General features: G+C 35.9%; 1 protein-coding gene across 5 annotated transcripts in view; it reads left to right on the forward strand.

Moving 5' to 3' along the window:
- Window positions 1-15,283: 15,283 nt before the first annotated feature.
- LRRC4C (leucine rich repeat containing 4C) overlaps window positions 15,284-27,603 on the forward strand; it is a 1,172,848-nt gene continuing 1,160,528 nt past the window's right edge. For all 5 annotated transcript variants that reach the window (XM_076002025.1, XM_076002024.1, XM_076002021.1 and 2 more), the window contains exon 1: window positions 15,284-16,212. The gene's annotated coding sequence lies outside the window, so the exon portion shown is untranslated. The remainder of the gene's footprint in view (window positions 16,213-27,603) is intronic.

The following is a 27,603-nucleotide window of genomic DNA, read 5'->3' on the forward strand; positions in this document are numbered from 1 at the left end:
ATTTGATTTTAAAAAAGGGGGAATATCAAAGTCAAAGAATATTTGATTAATGTAGGGTAATGGGTTACTGAGACACAATATCTGACTTCCAATTTAATCAATATGACACTAACAGATTTTAAAAGTAAACTTAGGAGGTAACATGATTGCTAGACACCTTAGTTATTTCAAAAGTGAGTGCTAGTTATCTTAAAAAAAACCAAGAACATGATAAAGCAACATAAAGCACAGGAACTCGTTCTGTTAAGATAGAATTTTTGCCTTTAAGGAAGATTACTCAGAAGGTAAAGAAAACCTTTTTACAGCTTCTTAAAATGATCAATATGCTAAAAAATATAAACATGAACTCTTTTTGAAAATGTTATAAATAAACTCACTATATGAATTTCAGCCAGCGTTGACCAATGCAAATAAAATTACCTTTTATAACCCTTTTTACAAATTCCTACATTCGTTTAGGTTTTATCTTAGATTTACCAGTTTCTCAGTCTGGAACAATCCAGAAAATTTACTTTAAAATGAAGCTATACTTTCCTCTTCTCTTAACAAGAATGTTTCTTATAGTAGTGCCATTTCTCAAAATGGCAAAAATGAACACATTCATTAACAGACACGAATATATATATATAGCCTCTCTGTACCACATCAATATAAGAGGTAAAAGGAATATGAACTTAAAATTATGCTTTATAACTAGTATTTTAATATTCTATCTTACTTAGAAATTATCTAAGTACTAAATGAATACCCATTAATTAACTCAATTTAGTAGCAGTCCAAGGTTAAACTACCTAAAGATTTTAGAAATTATTTTCAAACTTACATACTAGAAAATATAATTACTATTGAAATAAAGTTTATTAGAATGATGATTTAATTTTATTAATCCCAAAATAAAATTTTTCATAATATTAAGCATTAAGAAGAAATAATATTGGCTTATTTGATCAGTAAACCTGTAAGTTTAGAAATAGCATACCAAAGTGGAATAAAAATGTATACTTGCATTAGACTGATAAAAATGATAAATCAGAAAAACTATAGTTCTTTGTAGTAAGACAAAATTATTAAACTAATCTTATTTGCTGAAGTTTTACCTAAATTATGTGAATATGAATTCTTAAAATGTTTTCTGAGTTAGTTTTATATTAGAATACTTCTTCTGTTCACATTGAAGTTATTTGAGGTTCGGTTTCCTTAATTTCTGAGATTATTAGGAATGGCCAATTATATAGATGCTTATTTATCTTTAAGCCAATCACAATAGACCAACTTTAATGTAAGGGATTTTTTAAAATCTAATTACTTAATATCCATAGGTCAGAAATATGTTGTGTATTCACATAGAGGTAAATACTTTTCCAAATTATGAATTTTTAAACATATAGACTGATATAGATAGCTTATAGTTTCAGTCACAAGTCAAGCATAAACACACAAATACAAAATTCACAGGTCATATCAAAGACCTGGTCTCTTCTCAGTGCATATAAATTCTTTATTTGAGCTCAAAATAGACAAATCAACGACCACCAGAAAACACTAAAAAATCAAATTTGCTGTCCTATTTTTATCCAATAGAGATAAGATCTTTATAATCATTAATCTCTTTACAGGGATCAACAAATGATCAGACTAAGTAAAAAAAGGAAGTTATCCAGACATCTTATTGGAGGCATGAAGAAGGAGGAGGTAGATTTTACACCAGAATCTGGATGGCAGGGTCCTTTAACATTAGCCATTTTACAGAACATGAAAAGATGGGGAGATTTCTTAACCATTGCAACTTTCTAGAAGCACAGGGTTCATATGAGGTTTAACATTGTCATGGCTTGTTTAATAAATTCTATTATAATTCCTATATTCTAGATGAGGAAACTGGGGTGTAAAGAAGATAAGTTACTTGCCCAAATTCACCTAGCTGCTAAGTGGTAGAGATGAGAACCAAACTCTTGAAGTGTCACACTAGAGTTCATGCTGTCAGTCAACATATTCTCATGCCACATGTTCTAAGTAGAGTTTTCTACAAGGCGAAACACCTTTTCTAGTTAGTTCATCGCTGTTTCCCCATAAAATAGTGCTCAGTAAATATTTGATGGCTGGATAAATGAAATGAGAGAGATGAGTTGTAAATAGTGAAAGAAAGACAAAAGAGAAAAGCAGAAAAATAAACACATAGAGATGGAGAGAAAATAAAAATAAATAAATGTCTCCTCTTTTCTATTCCTATACGTATGTATTGTTCTGCCTTTCCTAGACACAAGAGAACAAGTATTAACTATTTTAATTTCCAATTGTCACTGCACTCCCAGGAAAAATTTTAATCATTAGTGACATGCATTAATTACCCCTCAGGATGGAGAACGTAAATAATTTGACATTGTTGCTAATAAAAACTAGAAAGCATTGACCAATTTTGAAGTGTAATCACCTATCTTCCTGTCAATAAGTATTTGACATAACTTCTTCCTTTGTGATTTGGGGCTCCTTAAAAGTGGAAATTCTACCATCTTCATCTCTGAGTCTTCACCATTTTGCAAAGCATCTGATGGATATAGTAGATATCCAATAAAATTGGGTAGGAAAAATTAACCTTTGTGAAACTGCCTCTCCATTTTGATGTAAGGGGAAATAAGTATTAATCCCAGTTGATGTGATCTAAGCATAATCCACCCTCTATCTGTGGATTTCACATCCAGAGATTCAACCCACCACATATTTAACCAACCAAGGTAGTTGGGCTTGTCATGATTGAGTCTGTACTGAAGATGTACAGCCATTTTTTTGGTCATTATTACCTAAAGAATGTAGTATAACAACTATTTACATAGCATTTACATTATATTAGATATTATATGTAATCTAGAGATGATATAAAGCACAGTAGATCCTTGAATAACATTGTTTCATTCAATGTCCTTTCCCTATAAGTTGATGGAAAAGAAAATTTTCAATTCCTGGCCAGGACCACTCTCTGTGTGGAATTTGTATGTTCTCCCATGTCTGTGAGGGTTTTCTCCATGTACTTCGGTGTCCTCCCACATTCCAAAGATGCACACGTTAGGTTCATTGGTATGTCTCAGGCATCCTCAAACTATGGCCCACGAGGCACATATGGGCCACTTAGCACATTAATCCAGCCCTTCGGGTGTTTTTGCCATCACTGCCTGTCCTGCTTAGCAGCCAACTGGTCCCAGGCCCACAGCGTGCACTCTCCAATGGTCTGAGGGACAGTGAACTGGCCCCCTGTTTAAAAAGTTTGAGAACCCCTGGAATGGCCCCAATGTGAATCAGTCTGGGTGTGTATGTGAGTGGCTTTGTGATGGAATGGTGTCCTGCCCAAAGCTGGCTCTTGCCTTGAGCCCTAAGCTGTCAGGATGGGCTCTGGCCACCCATCACCCTGAATTGGAATAAGCAGGTTGGAAAATGAATGCATTCAGATTATTTTCAAATAAAAATATGTAAGTAAACAAAAATCATACAACTGCTTGACAATAAAGGATGTGGTCTGGAAGCACTCAGCAAGCTCACCATATTTGTGATTGTCTTTGAATTGCATGTTGAGAAGAGGTGCTCTTTGTGATTTTTGCTTTGCAAACATTTATTCCTTGGTTTGACCCACCACCACTGCTGTCACTCAATTATTCACCAAAAATCAGGTAAATGATTATCTTATTTGTTTTTGTTAATCTTTTTTAAATGTGTATATCACTCACATTTGTTTTTACGTTTAATAGTAAAAGTGTTTTGGATCATTCTTTAAAAATTTGGTGATGTTTTGTGTCCAGAAATACGCTATAGGAACTTGACTCTTGTTTATATCAATTAGTCTGTGGTAAAAGTGGTGTTGATATATGTCGTTTCATTTACAATAGCAGTTTCAAACACCTATGAAGGAAAATAAGTGAGGACTTGCTGTATACTGGAGGTTGTACATAGATTATATGCAGATACTATGCAATTTTATAAAAAGGTCTTAAGAATTTTCAGATTTTAGTATCCACAGGGGGTCCTGGAACCAATGCCCCGTGAATACTGAGGGATTACTGTGCAATCAAAATTCACTCTGACAAAATAGTATATTCGTTAAAACTTCTCAAAGAAAGTTTGCAATGATTTTTAATTTGGGATCAGGGTTTACACTTTAGACTATATTATAACCCACATAATACACAGACACATAGACACACATAGGGAAGTCAAACTGCATCAAGATGATGTAGTATTTTGATGCTGTTGATCTCACCCCTTCCCATATGGACAGATTCTTGTACATTGGATCAGAACAAAATCCAAAAAAATTTGGCTAAGTTTAAAAAAAAAAAAAAAAAGAATTATTACAATTTTGGACTTACTTTTTATAATTATCAAATTGGTTGAAAAAAAGGGTTCAACTAACTGTTCAAATAATTATTTAGATATTCTTGATACAGTGGGATGACCTAGTTATTTCTAACTATGTCCTTATTCTGCCTATACACTGTGGTAGTTATGGGATGTTTTTCTCAAATTTCCAACTTAGTAAGATATACTTTAAGTTTATTTTTACAGTTTACTTCAAGGTAAAAATGGTTCCCTTAATAAAATAATTTATATTATATTTCATGTCATAACATTAATAGTAATATTTACAACGGTATTTAGTAGTGATTATAATAGTATTTATAAAGCTTTTATATGCATCATTATATTTGATTTCTACAATAAGCCTGTGATATAAATAGCTCATTACAGCCATTTAACTTTTGATAAGGAAATGAGAGAGAGAGTGAGTGAGAGAGATTTGTCTCATGTCTCATAGCTACTCAGCCTTAGAGACTTCATTCCTATTTCAATGATCATATTAATGTAATGACCTAGTTGACTTATACTTTTAAAAAGCTTCAAAATTAACAAACCAGCTAGGGATTGTTCTAGCATAAAAATATACCATGACTTACATATATAACGTTATTTGTAACAAATGCAAGATTAGCTATTTGTACCTCTTATGTGTGTGGATGGTGGGGTGGAGTGGGTCCTTTCTCAGATTTTCTAAATATTGAAATCAAAACTATATGAAAGTCACATATTTTAACCTGTGATATTTTTCCTAATTCTTCTTCAGTCTGAAATGTTCCCCAGAAACAATGATATGCTTATAGTCTCTTAGACTCTAAATGCCTTATACATTTCTAGTACAAAATACTGACCAAATTTTGATGAGAAAAATGTATCCCTCTAGCACTTAAAAATAATGGAAAGGTGGCAACCATAACACCAAAGATTGAACTTGAAGGAAAGGTTTTTGTCAGTAATCAACTTTTAGAAGTTACCATTTAGACGGATCTTTCAGAATAAGCTGAGGACAGTTGCCTAGCTAATTGGACAAATGAAAGGCAGATAAAAGGTGTTCCAAATTCTTCTCCATGGCCACACCACGGGATGCACAAGGAAGTCATCAGAAGGAGCTTTGTCTCCCCATCCTGACCAAAGGGCACTTACTTTGCACTAAGTACAGACCTTGAGTTATACCAGCTGTCACAGTCTTTTCACAAGCACTAGATTCGAAGCTGAAAGGGGTGGACAAAACACTATTAGTCTGGAAACTGCTTTGGAAGGAAGGTAACTGAATAAGCATCACCAAAGTAATGAGGACCATTCATTCCCTTTGGGTGGTCATGGTTATATATACAAGGAGAATAAACCTATAGTTACAGAGGTAGGTGCAAGAATTAGTGTGTGTGTGTGCAAAGACATAATTCAATCTTCTTGAGTGAGAAGCAAATATTTCATAATAGTTTCCCCTAAATCCTAAAGTTAAGTGTTAGTATCTGTATTTCTTTGGTCAATATGACAAAGCTGTTTGTATTATTAAGGAAAGAGCCAGAAGTGTATTTAAATTGGAATCAATATTTTTAATGGAAATTTATTGAAATATTTGTAATACTGAAAGACCAAAAATTTACCCCTTTCCTGACCTGACACATCTTCAACTTATGCTACACCTTTGAGTTAGAAGTTAGTTGAAAAGAATATCCAAGAAAATTGGACTCCCTGTTAATAATTATTAGCCTTTGATGTCAAAACCCTGTGAGGAATCCATGCAAACCTTGGTGAGTATAGTTGGAAGGGTTAGATCTTGCAGGATATTCATTATCTACCTATACTCCTTTGGCCAAACATCTGCATTGAATCAAATTAAATTTGGTTTGCCTGGCACCTTTCTTATGGTGAGGATAAACTACAAAAGATCTCTTGGAAAGGAATGCCAAGAAAAAGCATGCATTAACCCCTATAAACTTGAAAGCACTGATTTAAGCCCCCAAGGCCTAGAGTGTCCTGAGAAGGGTAGACTGAAGGGGAAAGAGGGTGGAGGACTCTTCCAAGTGAGAAATAACCATGATCCCAGAAAGACTTTAAAGAATAAAAGGAATCTAAAAGATGAAAAAAAGAAAACAAAACAAAAAAAGGGATATTCTTTAGGTATGTAAAAGCTCCTAGCATCATAGCTAGATTCCTGGATTTAAGTGCATATATATATTTTTTTATTATTATTTTTTCTTCTATGGGGATAAATAAATGTGAGTGTACTCTGGACTCTAGCAGTTGCAGGCAGTACTAGGGGAAAAATGACATTTCTTGTCTACTTCAGTGCTTAATTATTCCCCAGGTCCAGTGCATCTTTTCTCTTAGATGGGTATTCTCATGGAAACAGTTCAATTTATGACAGAATCCTGAAACACATTAACACTGACTTCTTGTAAAGGTTGTCTCTTAAAGTTAGAAATAGCTTTTAAAAGGTAGAACTTTCTTCTCAAAGCTGCTGGAAATTTTCTTAGAGTAAGTGATCACCTTTAAGCTCTCTCTCTCTCTCTCATTTTTTTTTTCATATAGGAAGATAACTAGTATACAACTTAGCAATTGGAATTTGAAAGAAGTAAAATTCAGAACATATATGAGTGTGTGCTTAATATCTGATATTCTGCTCAAAGAGTAATGCTTTCAAACTCAATTTGATGAAATAAGGGCAAATTTCTAGTTTTATTAGAGGCATGAGTGTACAGATTTTTTGGTATAGGGTGTGGTCTTCATTAACACTACAACCATAGTTCTGGCTCTCTGCTTTCCACAAACATAGGTAATAAGAACCACTTCTTAAAACTTTCAAATACAGTGTGCTGTTTGCCATTTGAAAGTGATTATGAAATAACCTGTCACATTTTTGTCAGCCTAAGACCCGGAATAACTACAGTGAATTGAACCCTTTGCTAACCTCCAACTCCAATAGAGGTTAGAGTTTGATGAGTCTGTGTGAACAAAAAATTGTTTTGGTTGTTTGGTTGGATTTTCTTTTGTTTTTGTTACCACAACAGAAACTAGTTTACTCTGATGGATTATAACAGAGAAGAGGCCAGTGGGGTGAGCCAGGTATGGTGGCTCACACCTGTAATCCTAGCACTCTGGGAGGCCAAGGTGGGAGTATTGCTGAAGGTCAGAAGTTCGAGACCAGACTGAGCCAGAATGAGATCCTGTCTCTCATAAAAATAGAAAAAAAAAAAAATAGCGAGCATGGTGGCATCTGCCTGTAGTCCCAGTTACTGGGGAGGCTGAAACAGGAGGATAGCCTTAGCCCAGGAGTTTGAGGTTGCAGTGAGCTATGATGACACCACTGCACATTAGCTGGGGCAACAGAGCAAGACCCTGTATTAAAAAACAAACAAGCAAACAAAAAAATAATAAAAAACACCCCAAAACAAAGAAAGATTTAAAAACTCTTCTTCAGTTATCTAGCATCATATTAAGTTTGCAAAGTTATTGAAAGCAAGCTCTATTGGATAAAATGTTTGCTTCGGGCATTTATCCATTATTAACAATAAGCCATGTTAGTGGCCTTTCAGATATTGCTCTCCATATCACATAACAGAGATACAATGTGTAGAAGACAAACTAACAAGTCCTCCTTGTTGGCAGGGCAAGCTCTGTTCCTGACTTAGGTCCTTTGTACTTGTACCTCCCTCTGCCTGGAATGCACTTCTCCCAGATCTTTCCATGGCTAGTTCTTCATCATACAAATATTAATTCACATGCCACCTAAAGTAAATTAGGTGATACCCTATCAAAAATAGTCCCCTAACCCATTCCTCTCTATCACATAACATCTTTTATTTTCTAAACATCTCTTAAACCATCCAAAGTATTTTTATGTATATTTATTTACTATTTTATTAATTATAAGACCCCAGGAGGCCTCATGATTATAAAGATGTGGTCTGTCTGGTTCAACACTGTTCCCAGCTAAAAGAACAGTGACCTATAAAACAGGTTGCCATATAATTTTTTGTTTGAAAGGGAAATTAGAGACTTCTGTTTCCAGCTAAGCCAGAGTAACAAGGAACAGATTTGCCCTCACCCTTTAAATGACAAAAAATAAAAATAAAATGGACACAATATTTGAAAGAGTAGTTTCACTGGAAAACAGTCAGCATTGGATAGTAATCCACAGGGACAGGGAAAAAAATGAGGTAAGCCCCATGACTGCTCCAGCTTACTGCCTGGAGAGAGTTTGCAGGCCATGCAGGAGGGAAGGGGAACCTAGGTGGGGCCCAGCTGCCTCCCTGAGTTGAAGCAATAAAGGTCAGAGTGTGATGAGCCCTACCCAGTGAGGGTTCACAGGACAGAATACCAAATGGAGTACATTGCAGAGTGAGAAAGCTTTTAAGATCTGCAGAAGGTCACCCTTGAGGTTCAGACTTGTAGGGGGAGGGGAGGCAAGGGCATTATTTGAAACCTTAAAATTTGTACCCCCATAATATGCTGAAATAAAAAAAAATGAGGGCAGCTTCCCAGGAAAGATAGATGAGAAAAAAAAATGATCTGCAGAAGGTCTATATTAGTTTTAATCAAAGGACTGATCAGTTGATGAGGGAGAGGAAACTACCAATACCAGGGAAAGAACTACCTATAAGAGCAAGGGAAACAATCCCAAAACTTTGCATAGGGCCAGAAATATTTTCTATTCCCACCAGTCAGAGGGGGAAAAGCTTTGTAAGACATAGGTATCAGGTAGAGTATTCAAAAGGGCATTGCCTTAGCAGTGGTGGAGAAATTAGCCTTAAAAGATTTCTCTGATCTTCCCTAATGGATCTTAAATGCAAGCAGTAAGCAAGCTCAAAGCTATTCCAAATAACTGTGTCCCAGAATGAACCCTAAGAATATTTTTACTTTTTAAAAAATCAGCATCAAGTAACATAATATTAAAAATTCTTGACATGCTATCAAAATTATCAGATATGCATAGAAAGAGTAATTTACAACCTACACTGTTGTAGGTTGTAGGAAAAATTAATCAACTGAAACCAACTCAGAAATGATGCAGATGAAAGATTTAGTAAAAAAGGATATTAAATTATGTACTATAATCCTATTTCATATTTTCAAAAAAGTAGATAAAAACATAAACATGTTAAAGAGAGTAATGAAAGATATAAAAAGATCCAAAATAAACTTCTGTAGATGAAAACAATAATATATGAGATTTAAAAAATAAACTACATGCCATTAATAGCATATTTGATACCGTAGAAGAAAAAATTAGTGCATTTGAAGATTTAGCAATAAAAACTGTCTAAAATGAAACAGAAAAAAGATGGGAGAAAAAAGAACAGATTATCAGTAAGACATGGGACAACATCAAGTGGCAAGCTGCCTAATGTGCATATAAATTGGAGTCACCAAAAAGAGGGGATGGGGACAGAAACATGATATGAAGAAATAATGCCTAATTTTTTTTCAACTTTGATGAAAACCATAAACTCACAGATTCCAGAACTCTGTGAAACCCAAATAATACAAACCCGAGGAAAACCAAAATAAAGTATATCATAATCAAATTACTTTAAAAAAAGAGGAAAAGGAAAAAAGTAATCTAAAAGTACCCAGAATAAAAAGAACCATTTTGTACAGAAGAACAATAATAACAGGGGTTTTTTTTTGAAACAATAAAAGCAAGAAGACAATGAACCAAATGCTTTTTCAGACACATAAAAGATGAAAGAATTAATCACCAGCAGTTCCAAAGTATGTTAAAGGAAGTCTTTTAGGAAGAAGGAATATGATACCAGGTAGAAATCTGTATCTACCCCTATGAATAAAGAGCACAAGGAATGGAAATTATGCTATTAATATATAGGTAGATATATATGTTTTTCTTGTTTTTAAGTCATTTTAAAATATCAATTGTTTAAAGAAAAATAATATCATATATTATTGGATTTATAATAAATGTGGAATTAAAAGGTATGATGACTAATTGCACAAAGTCCAGAAGAGGAAAAATGGAAGTATACTGCTGTTTACTTTCACTGTATGTGAAGTGGCAATATTACTTGAGGGTAGGCTATGATAACTTAAATATTTAAAAACTAAATAACACTCTTGTAAATAAACTATGGGTTAAAGAAAAAATCAAAAGAAAAATTAACAGTTATTTTTGAACTGAGTAAAAATAAAAATACAACCTAACAGAATTTATAGAATGCGGCCTAAGCAATTTTTAGAGGTAAATTTATGGTATTAAAATCTTAAATTAGAAAACATGATCTCAAATCAATAGCCAAAGCTTCTATTTTAAGTAGAAAAACAAGAGAAAATAAAACTCAAAGTCAAAAGAAAAAATTATAATAATAAAGATAGAAGAAATCAGTGATATAAAAAACAAATAGAGAAAAATCAATTATACAAAAACTGGCTCTCTGAGATCTATAAAACTTATAAATCTTTAGCCAAACTGATCAAAAAGAGAATGTACACATTTCCAATATCAGGAGTGAGAAAGGGGATCACTATAAATCCTATAAATATTAAAGAATAATAAGAATTTTGCAAATAACTAAGGAAATAGTATATTAACTATACCACAATTAGCAGGCAAGTCTATTTAGAGGTTGAAAGGAAGAGCCGTGATCCTTGACATGCTATATTAAGTTGCTAAAATGACTTATATCTAGGATGTTTTTATTTGTGCCAAGAGCAAAACATTATCTAATACCTGAGGTTTGGAGGGAGCTGTGCTAGGAACAAAAAGATATAAAAAGAGGTTCTTTTAAGATATGTATTATGCATATAAAATAATAAGCAATAAATTTTAGGTGATGATAGATTAAATAAATATTCTTTAGATTGATGAAAGGAAGTAATTGTAAAGGTCGAGGCCAACCTCATGAGGAAATTTATCCAAATAGCTTAACATTTATGCTGGAGTTATCTAAGCTTGTGATTTCTGGATGTAAATAAGAAGGGATGATAATTTGAGAAACATAAATAATGTCTAAGCCTCAATAACTTGTTAAAACATTTTAAATAAAAGATACAAGCTAAATTCAAGATGTAATTAATAAAAACTTCAAGAGACGCAATAATAGAATGCAATTATTAGGCTATTAAATTAATTCAGAACAATTGGATTGAAGGCAAACTGATTTTACAATATGCCAAGGAAGGAACAAATACTAAACAAAGCTTGTATTCTTAGGCTTATTTCTTAGCATATGATATAGAGAGCAAACAGAAGCATGGTGGCATGCTATGAGTAAACTTTGCTTAGAGCAACTCTGAAATTGAAATTCTCACATAGGAATTCTGCTCCTATAGATGGTGGTAGTATATTTTCATACTCATATGCCCTCCAAAATAAAACATATCCATATTAAAGTCATATATTTATCTACTATTTGCACCAGTTGATAACTTATCTTAGACCAATTTAGAAGTTTTCAATAATGTGGATTTAGGTGCATTTCTTATCCCTTAATTCAAACATACTATTCAGAAATACCAGATTACCTGTGCACTTTTTAAAAAAGTTGTGGTATTCTAACACTAACATCTAGGAGAGGGGACTTTTTTTTACATATACAGGAGAGAGAAGGCACACAGTACGTGAGTTTTGCAGGGGTGCATAAGTATCAGTGCATAGCACCTTTTCAAGCGCCGACATTTTAGTCCCTGGTGATACTATTGCCTTCAAAGCAAGTCTTAATAGGCAACAAGTAAGCTGCCATTAGATTTTGTAAGTACTCTGAATCAAGATCTCAATTAATTGAGAAAGTGATTTCTGTTTTATGGACCCCATATATATAAATGCAAGAATGCAGTTGTCCCTCAGTATCTGTGGGGAATTGGTTAGGGAACTCTCATGTATAATAAAATCTGCGATTGCTCAAGTACCATATATTAAGTAGTATAGTATTTGCACGTAATCTATGCATATCCTCCCGTATCCTTTAAATCATCTCAAGATTACTTATAATACCTAATACAATGTAAATGCTATGTAAATTATTATTATGCTACAGTTTCTATTTGTATTATTTTCATTATATTGTTATTTTTAAAAAATATTTTATGAATGTGGAATCGTAGATACAGAGGACTGACTAGTATCCACATAATAAACTTTTAAAGAGTGGTCAAGGTCAGGGGCAGTGGCTCACACCTGTAATTCTAGCACTTTAGGAGGCCAAGGCGGGAAGAATGCTTAAGTTTGAGACTACCCAGAGCAATATAGCAAGACTTCATCTCTACAAAAAAAAAAAAAAAAAAATTAGCTGGGCCTGGTGGTACACACCTAAAGTCTCAGCTACTCAGGAGGCTAAGGAAGGAGTATTGTTCAAGCCTAGGTGTCTGAGACTGCAGTGAGCTATGATGTATGATGCCGCCACTGCACTCTATTCCAGGCAACAGAGTGAGACCCTGTCTCAAAAAAAAAATAAAAAAGAGTGGTCAAATGTTATAAAACTATAGGCTTAAAGAAACAAGATCAAAATAAATTTTAAAGCACATCTTCAAAACTGAAAGGATTGATTACATAATTTCACCTGTTTTACCTGGTGGCCCACAAAAGCAGAGCTAACATAGCAGGAATCAAACAATTTCTTTATTTATAAGACATATGCAGCACGGATAGATCACTTATTATGTGTCAAAAAGTATTTTAAGCACATAATAAATATCAATTCATTCCAGTCCCCACAATAGTCCTATTTGATATATATTAATGTTCTGTTTTCAAGTGAAAGGGGGAAAGAAAAACAGAGAGAGAGAAACAAAGTCACCACCAACAAACAAAAAAGACAAAAATTTATGACGTGTAGAGACTAACCACCAGATATAAGGACAAATTGAAATTTGAAACCAGGTCTGCCTGAATTCCAAAGCCCAAGTTTTTAGCATTATATTTTATTGATATTTGGACCAATTAAATCTGGGAGTCGATGGGTACCTATTAGTTACCTTTAGATAAATAAAGGCTAAGATGATATGTGAATTTTAAAATTTTTAACTCTTTGCACTCAGATGTTGAGTGTGGATACAGTCGAGTGGATAATGAGAAAAAAGCAAGTGAGGGCAAAGGATTAAGCCTTTCACATATTAACGTAAGTGGAATTGATAAAGATCAAACTTCTTTGTACCTTTTACCTATGTGTCACTGTTTGTTAATGTTTAACTCCCAAACATGAATGATTCTTTCAAACTGATATTTTATGTATGATCATGATGAAACATAATTATTGTTTTAAGATGGAAACTTTACACAAAAATTTTACATACTACTGCAATTTTTTCACCCAATTTACTTCCTCTCATTACCTGTTTTGTAGTTCAATCTAGTGGTTGCTATATTACAAATAAGATATTCAGTACTGGCCGGGCGCGGTGGCTCACGCCTGTAATCCTAGCTCTCTGGGAGGCCGAGGCGGGCGGATTGCTCAAGGTCAGGAGTTCATAACCAGCCTGAGCAAGAGCGAGACCCCGTCTCTACTATAAATAGAAAGAAATTAATTGGCCAACTGATATGTATATAAAAAATTAGCTGGGCATGGTGGCGCATGCCTGTAGTCCCAGCTACTCCGGAGGCTGAGGCAGAAGGACCGCTCGAGCCCAGGAGTTTGAGGTTGCTGTGAGCTAGGCTGACGCCATGGCACTCACTCTAGCCTGGACAACAAAGTGAGACTCTGTCTCAAAAAAAAAAAAAAAAAAAAGATATTCAGTACTGTATTCTATAGAATAAAAAAAATCACTACTAGAAATAATATTGGATGCAAATCTAATCTTGGTCAATAGTGTAGTATTTTTTCTAATGTTAATAACAATCTACCAGAGTGTGAAAAATGTTGATTTTAGAGAGACATTTAGAAAAATATAAAAGGCAAGCTGTTAAGTTCTTATTTGTACCTTTACATTTTATAAAAATTCAGTATTTCATATTAATCCCATCAATTTTATTAAAATCTGTTTACTAAATCAGATTAAATGCTTGCTATTTTTGGTTAAGTTCTTTTACCTGTATTTTCTTTTGTGACATCTGCTGGCAATATCTGGTATTACAATGCTTCATAATTCACCTTTATCTGCCTTCTCCAACTCTCCAACACTTTTTCAGATAATACCAATTAATTCAATTTAAGAAACTCAGTGAATATCCTTAACTAAAAAAGAGATATTTTAATATGATGCCCTATCATAGAAGTGGAAAATTCAGCACTTCAGAAGCTGAGAAATTATTTATTTAGCATATTATGGATATATTTAATTTTATTGCTAGGTACTAAAAGATATATGGTGCTTTTTCTTTTCTGAAAACTCTAAACTCATTCCATGTAAGAATGTTGTGTATGGTAATGCTTACTTTGACAAGTGTCAACTAATCCCCCTAGTGACACTCTACCACTCAGTTATTCTCTACAATTTGATAAATATGTGGCAAGAACTGTACATTAAAATACAATTGTGAAGGGATCCAGTCTAAGTTCATATTAAAAATGAGTGAACTGTACTTAGATCTTGGTACACATTGAATCTATGGCTACGTGTGAAGCAGAATGCATGAGCAAACTTTTTATATTACCAGGAATCCATTTATCCACAGTCCCATCAGTCAAATTCAGATACTTGTTGCCAGCTCCAAGATTTATAGGCTGGAGCTGGTTTTTGAAATTGCTTTGTATTTCCATTTAACAGCCAGGGCAGCAGCATGTTAAAATTTTGCCTTGGTCTCCTTGGAGCCTATTTATAAAGCTAATTTGTCTCCCTAGACATTTTTTTTCTCTCTCTCTCTTTTAAATGCCAGCTCTAGGCTTCTAAACCATTAAACTCCCTTCTTTATCCCAAGCAAAATACTGTCACAGACGACGCTTTTGCAGGACAGTGATGATTCCGATGATGATATAGTTCTCCCAGGCAGGATACAAACCATCTCGCCTTCTGGCCGGAGATGGATTCACTGCCCTCCCTGCAGACACGCAGGCTCACACACAGAGCACGGGGAAGTACACATTTACTGTATTGCATGCCGACTGCCTTCAAGAAACTGTAGCTAACCACCTTATTAGTATTCTTGCCTCCACCGAGTCTCACTTGCAGCATCAGAGGGCTGAGCAAATGCAGTAGAACAGGGACAGACACAGCTCTGGCAATCATCTCAATGCAGGCTGCCGAATGTTGGGGGTGGGGGATGCAGCACATCAAGATTAATAACCTTGCCATAATCCGGGGCACCCTGCAAGCAGACACCTCTGCTGATTGACCTGCTCCTGGCTTGATGCATCTTCCTGGGGGAGAGGGATCCAGAATCTACCTAGTCCTGGGGGGCCCCTCCTGATTTTGGATGTTCATTTGATCCTTCACAGATCTGGGAAGGTAACAGTGAGCCGTACCATCTGCAGCACACAGCAGCTCTTGGAGGTTACTACTGACAGTTTTCATTACACTGGTTTGTGTGAGTGCGTGTGTTTGTGTGTGTGTTTGTGAGTGTGGGTGCCTGCCTTCGCGTGCAAAAATATGTGTTAGTGTCCGTGTGTGTGTGTATGTTTGTGTGACAACCAAAGCAGGTATATCGTACAGTAGGCGATTTCAACAGCGTGACTATTCTCTGGGCACTTGGGCTCACAGTCTGTAGACCCCCCGCCTTTCACCACCCCCTCCCTTCCCCGCTCCCCCCTTCTCCTTTTGCCTTTGATGAGTTTTTGGCTTACTTTTTGGCGGAGTCTCTTGGACACGTTTTTGCTGGTGCTGGAAGATCAGATAAATGGAACCTTTGAAAACTGATTATTTTTCTCCTATGTGACTTTAAAAAAAAAGAAAAGAAAAAGAAGAAAAGAAAATAGAGTAGTGCACGTCAACCCAGAAGGATTTTAAATTTTCCTTGGTGAACTTTGAGGATCCACAGAGAAGGTAAGTCACGGGACGACTTAGCTCTTAGTCCTTGTTGTCTTGCAATGTTTGTGCTTTCCTGTTTGTTTTCGGAAATCCATATGCAGTTTATGAGCGTATTTCTAGAGACTGGAATACTCAGAAGAACTCAGTGTGTGGCATTTTGGGGCTATTTTTATGCCAAGGAGATTATTTCCATTTGTATAACCATCCCCCTCCACCCTTCTTACCATTTTTATACCTCTCTTATTTATCTAACATTTTCACAGTGAATTCTGAATATATAAAATCTGGAAAAAAAATAATTCCAGCTTTCTCCCTCCTTGAAATATTCACTAAATTTCAGAAAAAAAATTAATCAGAACAGCTACTGGCAGAGGCTCTGAGTTAGAGGTAAAGTGTGTCTGCTCTGAGACTGGGGGCGGGGGTTGGGGGTGTAATCTGGACTTTCACCGTAACTTAATAGTAGACTTCTCCCCTCCCCATAGCTCTTAATTTTTTTTCCCCTTGAATAGTTATATCTGCCTTGGAGAGTAGCGAATGTGTGGAATACAGAAAAGCTGCTTCAACAGCTCTTAATTGGAGCAAATGAGAACAAAGTGGAAATTGTTTAGTATTTTGAACCTCTCTTTTTTGCACTGATTCTCTTGCTGTTGCATCTCATTAACCTTTTCTGAATGCAGTGTCCCCTGATTAAGACTAGTGCCGCTCATTTTGGAACATCCTCTTACCCTACGTGGTCCCTAGAGAAGGGAGTGTGGTTGCAAATTGCTCTTAATTGTCTATTCTTGGCTGTAAATGCAAGTGGCATTAGGAATTCAGGTGACTTTAGTCAAACATCTTGCCTAACTCAGTCTCTTTAGTGTTTCCTGGTGGTTATGCCTTCATTTTCCCCCCTTTTTCCTTCAAAGTGAAATGCAGATAATATTTTACCTGTTTTGATCTTGAGATTATTTAATTGAAACAAAATACCATCTCATTGTGATAGCATCTGTGTTCCTGTATCTGTGAGTATTTTTAGCTCTGCATTGGCATCAATTAGCTTCTCCCTAGGAGTAAGAATCGCTTGTAAATAGATGTAAAAAATGCTGGAGCCCCCAGGTGAAAGCAATAGAACCTTGTTCTTCCTCATTCAATGCATATGGATAGTTTATCCTAAAAGGAATCTTGGTATTTCATGGAATGTTAGCCAACTTGAACTGTTACTGTGAACCTATTCATGGAAGAGATGACAGGTGTGTTAACTAGGTAGAGGAGAGCATACCTAGGTGATTCTTTGCAAGTATTGATGTCTATGAATAGAAAGAAGGTGCAAATTATAACAGATTTATTCAGAGACTAGATAGCCTGAGTCAAAGATTTATGAAAGCATCCAAGTTGAGAGATGTCAGACATCATACTCAAAACATCGATAATATTTCTTTTTTTTTTTTAAGAAAGTTATCTAAAGGAAAAAAAAACTTAAGGATATTATACTCTGGTATTACCATAGGCTATCCTTTCATCTATCTAATATTTTTTGCATAATGATATTAGAGAAATATGTAAGGGAAGACAACTATTAGAAGCTTCCCCTCCCCCCACCCCTACCTGACCCTCTAACTGATACTTATTCCATACTCTGCTATTGATAAAAAATAGTATGGGAAAACTCTCTCCTGTAGGTATAATTTATGATATGTCTTTCTTGTCAAATATTTCTGATCAGGATATTTTCTTCTATTGCCCATAATTTCCAGTTACATTTTTCTTGTCTAGAAAGGAGGTTTTGCTGTTTGTTTGTTTGCTTTTCTTCATTTTTAAATGACATGAATGCAGAAGAAACCCTAAATAAAATTTCATTTTCTTTGTGGGGAAAAATAACCTGGGATTCATGAACCCTGAAGGTGGGGATAATATGTAAATGAGAAACAAAGTGTACTGTTCTAAGGTGAGAAGAATGCTGATGCCCCAAGTGCCAAAGGGTCATGCAGGGTACTGGAGGCTCCCCACACTCTGTCTGGGCAATTATCATTCCTTAGGTTGGTCAGCTCTTTGTGAACCTGCAGGTTTTGCTAACTAATCCCAAGTACAGAGGACAGTATTTTAGGTCATCTATTTTGTGTTAGGACTGATCTGAATAAAGAGGAGACCTTTGAAAATGCCGTTCTGGAAGTTGGCAGATTAGTACCTCTTTTCATTGAGGCTGTTTAATTTTGACTCTTCCTTCCCCCATTCACATTCTCACCAAGTATTGGTATTTTTAGACTTGTGGTGTTGGTAAAAGTTAATTGCATAGATTATGCTCAACACCATCTGAAAAAAAAAGAGTAACAACTTGGCTTTTGTGTATTTGAGAGTTAATAATTGTAATGAATGAACATTCTAGCGATAGCAACAATTTCATTATCACTTATTTTAGGCTAATAATAGAAGTGGGGTACAAGCCAACTCAGGATTTTCTGATTACAGCTCATGCAATGTGCAAAGCATCTCCTCTGTATCTCAAGGGTTCCTGATGGTGTTCGTACAACTGAAACTTTGCATCTTTATTTTCAGCTCGGGCCAGAGCAATGGTAAAAAGTTTTAGATCTGAACTGACCCCAGATCCATGGCTTTCTTTTGTCATTTTGATCTTTATTTTGTGATAGACAGTGTGGAAACTTAACAGAGTTGGTTTTCTTGCTTAGTGAATTCAGGTGGAAGGGAGAGTAGGGAGTTTTCCATTTCAGTAGGAGTAACATGTCAGAGTTGCCAAAGAAAAGGCTAAAGTTCCCCCAGAATAAATATATGCAGGGTGGTATTTTTAAATTACTGAATGGGGAAGGGTTGCTTTGAGTTTATTGGGGAGAATAAATGATGTTCCAATTCTTTCTCTATTTACCTCCAGTCAGTTGGCAGGCCTTTCTCTGGATCTCTGCTCAAGTCAGCCAATGAGGCCCAACATTCTCCAGTGTGTTTCTATGTTTTTAAACCCAGGGCACTTAACACATGAATGAATAGCTCTTTCCCTCTGTAACAAACAGGGCTGGCTGCTGGAAAGTCAGCTACTGAGAACCTTTAAAGGAAGCCAGGAACATCACCCAGTAAGTTCAAGAGCACAGAGGAGCTTTCCAAGCTCTGGCCCTGGAGGTGAGTGAGGTCCAGGTGGATTGAACTTGAAGTTTTGATTGCTGAGTCATTACAACAGCCTGAAGCTGTGTGTTAGCTCGCTGATCTGAGCTGATGCTGGGATTGGGGCTACCATGAAGAGGCTAAAAGCATCATCCTGCAGCAGAAAAATGCAGACTCCTGGGATGAAGGAGCTACACTGGTGACAGATGCTTTTGTGTGTCCTTGCTATTGTTCTCCATCACTTTAAAACAACTTCTCAGGGTCTCCCCCAATATATTACCAAAAAAAAGATTAATTAATTGATGTGTGAATAATAGGGCAGGGTCTTTGCGATAGACTAAATTAACTCGCTGAATTATCTGCATCTCATTTGGGACAACGCAGCAGTCACAGCTGAGATGGCATGGTGGCGGCTGGGGTTACAATCAGAAGAAGGAAAACTCTGGACTGAGAATCAGAAGGTGTCATTCAGGCATTGACAGTGCTGCTTAATTGTTGATAAGTCACTCAAACTCTCAGGGCCTTGGTTTCTTTCTATATAATTTAGACATAAGCATTCTTAAACTCATAGTGTTGCTGTGAGGATTATAATAAAAATCATATTTATGACAGAATAAAATGATCTGTAATTATACATTGCTGGAGAAATGTAAGGTGTTATGCTATTGATGACTTCATATATGGTTCAAGGCACTAGAAACTGATTTCTCCAATATGATTTCAAATTAAATTGATTAAAAAAGACTGATCTTTTCTTCATGTTTAGTGATAAGCATTTGTGTTGCTATAGTTTGGATGTTTTCCCAAGTATGTTGACTTTTCTTAGTAATTTCTGTGGTATATTCTTAGTTACTTATGTGTGTGTGTGTGTGTGTGTGTGGAGTGTGCACATGTGTGCATGTACACATGTATAAGTGACTGGCCAATCTATAGGCAGAATACTTTTAGATTTATGAAAAACAGAAAATGTGTAATGACCCAAATCCATTGGCACTGGGTATGCAGAAAAGATAAGAAAAACTTGGCCTCCCCAGCTTTTTCTGGCAATACACAGGCTACTCCCAGTTTGTCAATCTCCAAAAAACTCTTATCCACAATGAGGTTGTTGATTAGAATTTGATTTATACTTGGAAATTGTATAAATGAGATATTTATTTATAATAACAGCATGGGTTATAATGATTGTCACACTGACTTGAATTTGGCAGACAGATAAGTCAGGATTAAAAGGCTGAGTTGAAGATTATGATAGCAGGAGAATGTGGTAGTTGAGTATAGGCTTTGGAGTTGGACAGACTTGGGATCAGAGCTCCAATTTCTTGAAATCTCAGTTATCCAGTCTGTAAAATAGGGATAGCCATAAGTGCTTCTGTGATGAGTTAATGAATGATTGTATAAAAAACACTTGGTAAAACTCTTGAGACAAAAATGGAGTTCTATATGTGGTTCACATACATTCTCTCATTCCTCTCCATCTGGTTTAAGAATTAGAAAGACTACCCTAATTCATTGTACTTATATCTTTACACAGGTGGGCAAAAACCCCAAATGTAATCTGAGAGCTAGGTAAAATTGAACAGAGAAAGCTGTGTTTTTGAAAGCTGTATTTCTGTAAATTGGCTCATTTCATGTACCATGGTTTCATCAAACCCTTTCTTGGAGTAGCCTAAGCATCCTTTCCAGATATCACCTCACTTATGCTCACAACTTTCAAAATGATACTGAACATAAACAGCAAGAATTATGTGCACTCATCCATATGTGGGTGCAGAAACACAATTTGTATGTCAGCAAGTAGTGTTAACATCACTTTTTGCCTAACATCTCATTTTGTTCACAGTCAATGAAAGGATGCATATTTGTTTAGCACCTACCAAGTACAAGCACACTGATCATTGCTGTGGTGAGTTTTAGAAAGACATGTCTGCTCGTATATTTTTGCTGCAATTCCTGCATTTGGATGGGGCATGCTGCAGTCTTCAAGCCCACCCCTTGGAATTTTGACCTGATAGTTAAATGGAATTAAGATTTCTCTGCCAGGATCTGACCTATGTGGGGCTGTGCCATCATGTATGACCTTTATTTAGTTCAAGAACATATTGAAAAAGATGTAAAAAGCCTTGTTCCTATTAATGTAGCTGAGCTGAGCTGTCGGTGATGAGTCCAATTCTGCTTTGCTAACTCTGCACGGCTGGTACCACTTGACCCAGGTATTTCTGTTCTGCAAAGTCAGCCTTTCCCAGTGCATGAAGGGAATAGGGCTTTGTCCTTCAGATTCTGAGTTCTTTCTATCCTTATCATGAATGGATGAAGTCTATTTTATGGCTTGCCAAGAAGAAAGACAAAATCCAGCCTCCCTGCATTTTAAAACTCCATTCCCTAAAATCCATTCTAGGAGAGTAATAAAGGAAGAGGAATGTCAATTGGTCAAAATAACAGACTCGAGTTCATTGGCCTCTACCACAGCCTTAACCATCAGAATTTGTGGCTAGAGCTCTGCACTGAACTCAGGAAATTCACTATGTAATATACTACAGAATATATTGCCAACACACATCAAGGCAAAATAATAAGTTATGATAATTAATGATCTTATATAGTCAACAAATATATTCTACGTGCCAGGCAGTGTGCCAGCTCAATAGGTTAGGTTATTTATTTATGCTTCTCACAAAACAAATCAGTAAGGTAACATTATTACTCCCATATTACAGGTGAGGCCAAAAGGGATTTATTTCTTTGCCCCAAATTCTGACAGACTCTAAAGCTCATGTCTATTCTTCTACACCAGGGTTTCTTTTATTTCTATGTACTTCTTCATGTAAATATAGACTATGATGAACAAGCCTTCTCTAAACACAAATCAAATACTCTTGTTCCCATAATAAGACTTACTCTACCGGTGGAAAGATATGGTCTTTGTGTCTCTAAGGGGACTCTAAACAGTCCCTCCTTGTATCAATGGGTCCCTAATATAGTATATCATTAGTGCCACATTTTTGTGGTCTTTTGCAGATTCCATAACTTGAGGAGGTTCTCTGTTTGACAGTAAATGTTCTTGAAATGTTTGATGCCATGTGGAGTATTATACTGCAGTTACAGGGCTCCAAACAAAGTGAAGAAAAGATGGACTCCCTGGTAACACTAAATAGCAGGAGGCATTGGGGAGCATTTATAGAATATACTTTATCGGTAGTGTGTCTCTATATGTTATGTAACTGTCTCATTAGTTATGTAACTTTGAGTAAATAACTTTAGTACCTACATTTCTGTGTCTTACCTTGTAGGGTTGTTGTAAAAAAGATTAAGAAAAATAATACTCATAAAGTACCTAGCACAGAGATTAGAATTTAGTTGGTGCTTAAGAAAAGGCATCTCATTATAATAATTATTATTTTATTTACTTATAATCAGTAATAGTAATTATGATAACTTAGCAATCTTAGTTTGTATAAACGTTCTTATACTACGCAGTGCCAGAAGTTATAAAAATTGTTATAGCACATGAATGAACAGAAAAGCAAATATTCTTGTCTGTCTGGCCATACAAATATAAAACAGAGGAGGAAAATTATCTTTCAGCAATATGGATGTCAGTGGGGAACAGGTTGATGGAAAACAAGTGATTTGATATAGAACATGCAAGGAGACAAGAGAAAAAAAGAAAGCCTAGTCAGAATTTCATGACCTGAGGAATTCTTTCTAAAGTCAGGTCCTAAAATGTTGTGAGCTTGGGAATGAAACTCATTGCTTGGCTGTAAATCGGAGAAAAGGTCACATTTTGGAAGGTTTTTTGATAAAGAGAAGAAGCAGCAATCTTTCTTTGACTTACTACTGTCAAAGAACAGAGATAATTTTAACTCTACCTTTTCTCTAATCCCCACAAAAATTCCCTAGCTTTTGTGTATAATGTAGACATTCAACTATATTTTTGTCTGTTTTTGGTGGTGTGCGTTCCTTTTTCTTTTTTCTTTCAGAATATTATGGGTGTACACATTTGGTTATATAGATTGTTTTTGTACTGCTTGAGTCAAAGTTATAAGTATGCCCATCACCCAGATAGTATACATTGTACCCGTTAAGTGTGACTTTACCCATCCACTCTTCCTTCCTCCCTCCTGTATGATTTCCATTAGGTTTACTTCCATCTGTGCACATGAGTGCTGGTCAGTTAGTTCCAATTTAATAGTGAGTACATGTGGTGTTTGTATCACAAGAATGTAGCTGTTTCTTTATGTGTGTGTGTGTGTGTATATGTGTATATATACATATGTGCGTGTGTGTATATATATATACACACACAGAGAGAGAGAGAGAGAGAGAGAGAGAGAGAGAGAGAGAGAGAGAGAGAGAGAAATGAACCTTTTAAATGTCTGATGGTAAGCTATTCAGGTTGGACAATTTCACTTCCTTGTGTAGGTTCTTTTAATTTATGTATTCGTGCTCTAGGTAGCCAGTCACAGAGGCAAGAGTTAAGTAAACATACAATGATGCAGGATATACTTCTTTTCAACAATAGGATTGGAATTAAAACCTGTCACCCTGTATACCTGGAACCTAGTAGATACTCAATATGGAAGAAGAAAAGTTTTCCATATAAATTGAGACAAGTGTTTGGATAACATAATGAAAAATATGTGTGAAGGGAAAGCATTTTGAAAAATCACTCTAATAAAGGCACACTCTTTACCGAAAACCTGAAAACAAGCAAATGATTAGTAAAACAAATGGTGGATGGATTTGCTAACTTTTTTCTATTGGCGACATTCACCATGCACAGTGACAATAAACAGTCTGAATATAGACAAGGAAAAAGCTCCACTGTCTCTTCTTCCAAAGGAAAGCGATGTTTATAAGAGACTTTTTCTCAGGATCTTTTATCTACCAAAAAACTTGGGCTACTATTAAGCACTAAAAATCGTATCAATCAACCTGTTCTGATTTTAGGTAGGAGCAGATATGAAAGTAGTTTAAAGATTTTCTGAGTGTCCCCCTGGCTGCCAACACTTTTATGAAATAGGGTTAATCCTGCTCGCGAATGGCTAAGCCCTTCCTGTGTTCCTCTGGCTTCTGCTACCTCCTTTATTCCCTTTCTTTTTCCTTGACCTGTCATGCCTCACTGCCATGATTCTCCTGGATGTGTCTTTGCCACTTCAAGTTTGATTTTCATCTCTTCCATCACTATGAGCACTGCTGCATTTTTTTTTCAAACTTTTGCTAAATGGAGTTCTGTTCTCCCTATCTGGTACATGTTTTTCTTCCAAGATTCATTTGACTGGCAAGCATGTGTGTGTGTGTGTGTATGCATATATATATATATATTTTTTTTTAATACATTTTTAACAATCCTATTCCTCCTGAGTCTCAGAACTATGTCATGGATCTAGGTCAAGGTCACTTTTGCATAAGGATGTCAGAATTCTCAATGAATGTTCTATGGATAACAGTACATTCTTTTGCTTCTGTGGTCATCTCAATAGTGTCATTTATTCATTTATTCAACCTTTGTTTATTAAACACATACTAGGATCACTATTGTATCACGTTATGATGTGGAACACAAAACATGTATACAATACGGTTTTTCCCTCAAATATGTTAATATATTATTGTTGACATTACATTGACAGAGAAGAAATTAACTTGTTAAACAAGGCAGCACTGGTTGCAGAGCCAATAAATGATGGAGTCGATATGTAAAATGTAGAGAAGGACATTATCACTGAGGAGTTTGTGCTTAGGGAAGTTTAAGGAAGGAAAAACTTAGGATTGGTCCTTAATATATAGTGTGTAGCAGTGACAATATTTCCATAGAGAAAAATAGAAGAAACTAGAACTTTGCATATATCAGTGTGAATAGAGTAAGAAAATGCATCAAAAAGTATAATATTTGGTGGGTAGGCATGAAGATAAGGGTTGGAGCCCTGTAAAGAGCCTTGAAAAAAAAAAACTCACAAAATTAACACTATAGCTATCACGTATTTAACTCTATGATGTTCTAGATTATGTGGTAAGAACTTCGTAGTTGAGTAAAGGGTGTATCCTCAGTATACAGATGAGAAAACTGAGCTCAGACAACTTGTGATTTGCCCAAGGTAGTAATTCATTACAGGTAGTGCAGAATGTCTGCCTAGTTGCAACTGGCCACAGAGCACAGGTGCCTCGATTCCTCCTATTTGGGGCTTTAGCATGCCCAATACTAATAGCCAGACACAGAGATTTTTTTATTTTTCTCTATTGTATTTTAAATTTTTCTATGCTTTTTTGTTTGAAATTGTTACACCATTGCTACACCAGTTTTTTTTATTTTTATTTTAAACAATTTTCCTGAACTCCTTTTCTCTTCTATGAATTACTGCCAAAAAAAAAAAAAAAAGAATAGAAAGACCCGTCTACTTAGTGTCCTCAGTTGCTCTTCCTCTTTACGATGAGCATGTCCCTTTTTGCTTATTTTTTCTGGAAGGGCCACTAGTGTCTTGTACAGATGGTCTGTTGGGCAGATGGTCCAAACATCTCTAATGGTATGTTCTAGAGCAAGATATGTCTAAGAACTGTCAGCTCAGAATGGAATGGCACTTAACCCAACCATAAAGAGTTGATAAAAAGGCTGTTCTCTGATCTTCCGGTCTTCAGCCCATTTTTGTTTTTTTGTTTGTTTGTTTAGTTCTCAGAGATATGAGAGATAATTTTTCTGCTTTGAGTAGATGCCCATTTCTCTTTCGTTCAAACTGGAGAGATGACAGTTCCACAAAAATAAATCTAGAAATTTGACAGGTTGTTTCATAGGATGTAATTTTTTTGGCTTAGGGTCTGGATTCAATCTAAGGGGCCAGGAAAAGAAAAAGGGAGACTATTTCAAGATAGCTCTAATTCTAACCATGCCATCTCCTTGAAGAAGCAATAAAGGTTTTTGTTGTTACTGCTGTTGTTTTTCCCCATGGATAGGAAATCATTCAAACAGATGGGGTCAGTACAGTGGTTACTTGCCAGGCTTTTGTTTGAATAACACCTTGACCTTCACCCCTGATAACAGCAGAGATATGAGATTCAGAAACAAAAAGAACTATTTTTCTCTTTGCCTGGGCCTGGGTACAGTTCCAGGAAAACCTACTCTTCCTGCATACCTATTTTTCTTACCCCTATCATGCCCTATAATGGATAGTGATTTGAGAATATAGAATAAGAGGAAATTTTTTTGCTACTCCTGTCATCTTTCCCCCTATCCCTCTTACCAGGTAGAGGCCATAGAAGACATAGAAAAAGCCAATTATTAGGCAACGGTTCCTATCTTTGATATTTACTCAGCCTAATCCTCTCACCCTCTGGCCTGCTAAGACTTCTTGCTTTCCTGTTTGCTTCTTTCTGGATTTTTTATACTTTTAGCCTCATACTCTGCTCCAACTTTTCCAACATCTGTCTCAGGCCCATTTTCTTTCTTGGTGACATCTTTGAACCTTTTCAAATCTGCACCATTTGCTCTAGTCTCAATTCTGTACATCCACACCAATGTAAGTAACTTAGGGCTTTTGATTGGATGCATTGCTTCTGCTGGCTCCAGCATTGAAATACTGTCTGCTCAACTCCCCAGCCTTCTTGCTAGAAGTGAGGAACAGACGTTGCCTCTGCAGAATGAACTCAAGTCTTCCCAACTTGCAAACCATAGTTACATATATTTGACAACTATCTCATTTCTTTGTCATTAGATGTAAGCATCTTTTAAAAAGTACAATATTCTTGTCTATCAAATCAGGATCATGATAACAACTAGCCTATATTCAGCATTTACTAGGTATTTTGAAGTTTATATTCATTATAAGAATATTTGCTCCTCCTCCCCAAAAAGTTATGGAGTAGATAATTTTTTTTTTTTTTTTTTTGAGACAGAGTCTTGCTTTTTTGCCCAGGCTAGAGTGAGTGCCGTGGCATCAGCCTCGCTCACAGCAACCTCAAACTCCTGGCTCAAGCAATCCTCCTGCCTCAGCCTCCCAAGTAGCTGGGACTACAGGCATTCGCCACCATGCCCGGCTAATTTTTTGTATATATTAGTTGGCCAATTAATTTCTTTCTATTTATAGTAGAGACAGGGTCTCACTCTTGCTCAGGCTGGTTTCAAACTCCTGACCTCGAGCAATCCGCCCGCCTCGGCCTCCCAGAGAGCTAGGATTACAGGCGTGAGCCACCGCGCCTGGCCTGGAGTAGATAATTTTAAAGGTGGGAAAATTTAAGCTCAGAGAGATTAAATGGCCAAGATTATACAGCAGATATCTGGATAAATAAAATACCTATATTTGGAATATTCTGAAATGTTGTCTTCTAAGT

This window comes from Microcebus murinus, chromosome 4 (genome assembly GCF_040939455.1).
Source record: "Microcebus murinus isolate Inina chromosome 4, M.murinus_Inina_mat1.0, whole genome shotgun sequence".
Taxonomy (NCBI): domain Eukaryota; kingdom Metazoa; phylum Chordata; class Mammalia; order Primates; family Cheirogaleidae; genus Microcebus; species Microcebus murinus.